The sequence below is a fragment of the Canis lupus genome, chromosome 22, assembly GCF_011100685.1.
Source record: "Canis lupus familiaris isolate Mischka breed German Shepherd chromosome 22, alternate assembly UU_Cfam_GSD_1.0, whole genome shotgun sequence".
Classification (NCBI taxonomy): domain Eukaryota; kingdom Metazoa; phylum Chordata; class Mammalia; order Carnivora; family Canidae; genus Canis; species Canis lupus.
This window is the reverse complement of record NC_049243.1, coordinates 3952291-3958290: the sequence shown is the minus strand read 5'-3', so window position 1 is coordinate 3958290 and position 6000 is coordinate 3952291. Positions and strand designations below refer to the sequence as shown.

Below are 6000 nucleotides of genomic sequence, written 5' to 3'. Positions count from 1 at the left end.
CCAGCAGGCTTATTCTTACCACTGTTACCACCTGAACTCCCTTTCTTTCTGGCCTCTGATTTAATTCAGTGAAAGAAAAATATTGTTAGGTGATCAGAGAGTGGGAAGAGAAAGTGTTCGGAATGTCCTCCCGCCCCACTCTCATACAGCCTTTGCACGTCTGTGTTCCTCTGTGAGCAGCATCTGCTGGGCAAAATTTCCTCCACAGCTCTGGTTCGCACTGGGCCTCAGGAACACTATTTCTTCCCACTACCCCATCAGCCTTAGGTTAACAATGGTTTCCTGGAGTTATTCGTCTCTCATGCTTCCACATCTGCTGTTTTCTCCTTACCACCATCCATGCCTCTGTAGCTAGTCCATCATTAAAATCTCTATTTTCTGCCAGGCCCCTGATTGATACAGTGACTCAACTAAGTTAATTCTGCTTTCTATTTTATTTTGAGGAGTGGGAACATGTAATTCTCAGCACAAGATGCCCAATGGTCATGAAGATTTTACACAAAGCAGTATATTTATAATCTGAATCAGAATCAGTTTTGATCTTCCAGAAGAGAAGAGAAGCAGACTGCAGCTCTAGTCCCAGGTGCTGTAACAGGTATAAAGAGTTAGCTTTTGCAACAATACCATGCAGTGCATTGCACCCATTTTATAGATTATTATAGGGTTGGAGAAAGTTAGAAAATTTGCTTAGTATCACACATATCTCATAAATAATAGGCCTGGATTTGAAATTGCCTCTGATTCCAAAGCCTGTGTTCTTTTACTTGAGCTGTTCCCACCTAATTTATAGACAGACTCTTCTGATTTGAAATACTCCTTGGTTTCACTCTATGTAATTACCTACATCTGGATATTTCTCGGTCTCCTCAAGTTAAAATCTCTTACTCTTGCTCTCATTCTCATTCTCATTCTCATTTTTTTCTCTGCCCCAATGTCCCAACCCACCAAGGAATTCGGGGTTCTATTTGTTCCAGGAGCTCAGAAACTCAGAAAGCCACTCAACTATCCCTTTCACCAAACTCGCCATACACAAGAAGTTACAAAATGTAGAGTGGTTCCAGCATGCCATGAATTCTGAAATGAGATTGGAAAACTATAGGTCCTCAACGAAGACAATAAAAAAGATTGTTAGACAAATAAAACCTGTGGAAATTTGTTGCCAACAGGTCTACACTATAAGAAAGGAAAAAAAAAATTCTTCAAATGGATGATGCCAAATGGAAACTCAAATCTGTAGGAAGGGCTGATGAGCATTAGGTTTGGTAAATACATGGGTAATTTTTTCAATTTCTACATAATTTCTTTATAAATCTATACAGTGCTTAAAGCAAAATTTACAAAAATAGTTTGGGAATTTAAAACATAAGTAGAAATACATAATAATAACACAGGGAATAGTATAAATGGGGTTATACTTTTGGATAGTTCTTATAGATTATGACGTTACAAATGTTTATTATAATATCTATACCTATACCTATAGCTACCATAATAGCAACCTGTAAAAAGATTGCTCAAAGGGTTATTACTAGCTGGTAGAAAAGAATAACATAGTGGAACTGAGATTATTACCCTCTTAGAAGGCAAGGAGGGCCAGTAAGGTTATCTTCCAGATTGAGGAGGTCCTCGAAGACTGAAAAATGAAGCAAGCCACTCCATACTCTCTTTACACAGAGTCTTATTTAGGGTAATTTATTGAGGGGAGGGTCTGTGAGACAGAAAATCCAGCCAGTACACATCTATTCTCTTCTCCCCATTCCCAGTCACATTAGGAATATAATCTCCAGCAATTATAGAGTGAGGGGCACGATGGTGTGGCCATGGGGTAATTATCTAAAGTGGGTCCGTCTGTGCACCAGAGAATCTCTAATAGTTATTTAAGTGGCCCATTTTGTATACCACCATAGGGAAAATCAGAACAAGCCTTCCCTCATTTCAGTAAGGGTGAACATTACCTTCCATGGGACCTAGAACATGTAGCCCCGAGGGAGGTCATTGTGTGAACATGAACAATATGGAGGGCCAAAGATAGAGTCAGTATTGTCAACATTCCTACATACTGTTAGAAAGTCCTATTTGCAAGGGTGGCCCTTGGCTTGTTTTGGATTTGGATTTGGCTGGGATTCCCACTGTTGCCTAAATGTGAAAACAAGGTTTATGCTAAACACTTGTCTTTCTTCTGGGAATCTGGAATTTTGGTGCACTCAAAGCAGAAGGGGATCCCAGTAAAACCCTTGGGTATTGAGACTCTAAAGAACTTCTGTGGTAGACAATATTTCACATGTATTGTCACATTTTATTGATGAAAGAATTAAATGCCTTTTATGTGACTCTACTGAGAGAGGACTTGCCCTATTTCCTTCAGACTTCACTCTGTATGTCTTTTGCCCTTACTGAGCTTATGTTGTATCACTTCACTGTAATAAATCATAGCTATGAATAATGACTATATGGTAAGTCCTATGAGTTTTCCTAGTAAATCGCAAAACCTAGGGTGATCTTGTGGACTTCCAATACAACTAATAAGGCAACAGTGAAATAAAATGGAAAAAAAAGCTTGATTAATATAAAAGAAAACTGAAAGGAAGAATAACTGACTAAAAGTTCATAGGAAAAATATTAAACAAATAGCAAGATTATATACTTAAACCCAATATCCATAATTAAATATAAATGGAATAAATACTTCATTAAAATGGATTAAAAATTTCTGGAGCTATATTTTTTTCTCATAGTGAATTTTTCAGTGTGGCACAAAACATGTTTACTAGTGTCTTAAACTTCTCTGTAATAAGAAGCCAAAAATGGATACGCCTGTGTTCAGTAATGTTTCATTACTTTATCTTATCTAGAACTAATCTAGATATTCAATGACAATCCATAATTTTAGTTAGCAAAACTCTCAAGTTTAAGGTTCTAAAATCCATCTAACTCACTTGTTGTAAACATTTACATTACCATGAAGTAAGTCAGACTGAAAAAGAAATACTATATGATCTTGCTCATATGTGAAATCTAAAAATAAAAAAAAAATCCTAATTCATAGAAACAGAAAGAATGGTGGTTGCCAGGGCCTGAGAGGTAGAGAAATGGGGAGATGTTGGCCAAAACATGTAAACTTCCAGTTACAAGATGAATAAGTTCCAGGAACATAATTTACATCATGGTAATTATATTTAACAGTACTGCATTATATATGTGACCATAGATCTTAAATATCCTCCCCATACACAAAACACTATAATTATGTGAAATGATAGATTGTTAACTATATTGGAATTGTATCTTAATAAGTCAATTATATCTCAATAAACCTGGGGGGATGAGGTTAAAAAATATTTAGAGATATACTCTTGTGAGGCAAATTGTGCATTAACTAATATAGCAGAATTTATTGTCATTTTATTTTTAATTAACTATTCCAATTCATCTGCTATAAAAGTCTTAATATTTTAACTTTCTAGTGAACCAGCATAGTTGATCAGCCAAATATTTAGATTAAGTCTCCTTTTTATGATCCTGAATTTTGAATAGTCATTGAAAATGATTTGTATAGGAAGTAGCAATACTATAAACCTCTAAAGTAGCATAAGTGGAGGTATAACCAATGCCTAGATTCATGTGTTTCTGTGTTTACCATGAGTGCTTGCATTCAAGAAAATTACTCACATTTCCTATTCTTTCACACTTTGTTATATATTTAGATAGTACACATGTTAAGAAAGAAACAAAATTGTTACCAATTTTTAATTGACAATCACCAAATATTAATTGAGAACTTATCATATTCCAGCCCCTGTATTAGCCTGTATACCAAGTGTTGAAGAAACAGATTCTTAGAATCTTGGTCAAAGCCATCAGCCTTATAATTAAGACCAAACTAATCCTAGACTATATAGTTAAGATTGTTCATTTGAAGAAGAAGGGTGGCAAGAAGATGATAAAAAAAATTCTGGAATACGAAGCTATATAAAAGAATGAGGGGAGGTTGGAGGGGGAAGTGAAGTTAGAGAAATACCATTGAAGCAGAACTGGAAATCCTACAACACAGCTGTCAATCATCACTTACGACAAGACAAGAAGGCACAGTTGTTACAGGATTCAATAATTCTGTTCATGTGAAACTTTACAGAGTTATAAATCTGAGTCACCAGAGCCCCAATACTAAGAGAGACATACTTAAGATATGGTCATTGTACTTTAGACAGTGTAACCAGGGATGGTGGACTCTGTCTGAAGTAGCCAGTTGTCTGCTCAAGCATGACTCCAGCCTGCCAGCCATAATGTTGTTTTTGTCATTGTTTGCTATTGACAATATACTTAGACTCCCTTATATTACAGAAAATGATGCTCAGTATCAAGTATTCTTTCACATGCTCGAAGTCGGGCATTAAGTCACCAGATAATAGATATTGCAATTTGTTTTTATTCCAAAGTTTTCAGTACTCCAGGCCCAGTGGCAGCTACTGGTTAGAGACACCTTGAATTTAGGAAAAAGATAGCTGCGGTTTTGAATACATCTTCACCATTTGACACAGTGGGAGTTTAACAACACAACTCCCACTCTGAGAATGCACCCTGGGGTGGAGTCTATGTACCCTAAGCAGAAGCCAAACTGTTAGCATAGAATTATAAAATGTTCTGTGGATGTGGTTAATATGAATAGATCTCTATATAAAGTCGAATTCTATTTTAATATTGTGCCTGTGGGTAAAATTCACTTCAAGAACGTCTTATGATTGTCCTCCAAGCAGGCAAATGAAAATTATGTTCTATTCTTCATAAAGCTGACAAGAGAAGAACGTGTCTCTGAGCCATAGACTATGAACAAAAGCAGGATTGAATATGACTGCCAACCTGCCTGTCTTTTGAGAGACTGACACTGCTGATGCTCAGAGTTTAAAAATCAAATCTGAGAGATGACATACAGATGAATAAATCAGCATATCTTAATACCTCTTTAATTCAGCACCCTGGGCCCCATTTCCTCTTCAAAGAAATAAAACCTAGATCATTTACTTCGATAGGCTTTAAGGGTTGTAATCGTTCATTTAAAATCTAAAAGAGGTCTCTTGTTAAATATTAATATGTGGTGATAATGGAGAGAATTATGCCTGTTTAACAAACTCCAAGCAGTGCTATAAGCAGGAAGGTATTCAATAGATGGTTTTGATTAGGGTGATAATAATGAGTTGTCTATTTTGTAGATGAAAATGAAGAGTCAAACAAGTTAGCCTTGGCTATTATTTCTACACTGGTAAACATTTAGATTTTTCTATATTATCATTAAAATGTGGATAATTACCAGTTCTTTCTAGGCTCATGAATTGTCTTAGAAATGTTCTCAAAAAGTTTAACGTTATTAAAAAGCTTAATGTTATTACCGACAACCACCTTATCTCCTAGAGAAAGTAAACAGATTAGTAAAGTTTCTGAAAGTGTTCAGAGCTCTTCAGAAAAATTTGCTCTGAGTATGTAAATGCAATGAGTTTACATAAGTGATTCCAAAAACGAGACGATAAACGAATAGGCAAGGCTCACATGTCTTTGACCAATTTATAATTCGTAAAGTCAGATTCTATCATAATTCAAGTCCTCAGAGCTATTCATTTGACTCAGTTGTTGGTAGAGCCTAGGAGATTCATTCAAGTGTTAAAATTGCTGGTAGGTTATAATGAGCTGAAGCACCAGAGTAAACTATTCATAACTTAGCATCATACCACCACAGACACCCCGAGACATCACACTGATGTATTTTACCAGGATTCACATCCCTTACAGAGATTGTGTGCTAATAGCACATGTTGCAAACCTATCCTCATATCACAGAATGAGAGCCATCAGCCTGATTCAACCCCCTGAGAAAACCAGATGATTGACTCACTCGGCACATTGCATAGATAGCCTTTTTTTTTTTTTTGCTTCATTTTGTTTTCATTTGTCCAGTCTACATTCAGTAAGAGCACTCTCTCTTTCCTTTGAAAAAATATTCTACTTTCC

The 6000-nt window shown here is 36.0% G+C and overlaps 1 long non-coding RNA gene across 1 annotated transcript in view; it reads right to left on the bottom strand.

Moving 5' to 3' along the window:
• Window positions 1-450: 450 nt before the first annotated feature.
• LOC119865176 overlaps window positions 451-6000 on the bottom strand; it is a 53436-nt gene continuing 47886 nt past the window's right edge. The window contains exon 6 of the long non-coding RNA XR_005376206.1: window positions 451-586. This is a non-coding gene — a long non-coding RNA (uncharacterized LOC119865176). The remainder of the gene's footprint in view (window positions 587-6000) is intronic.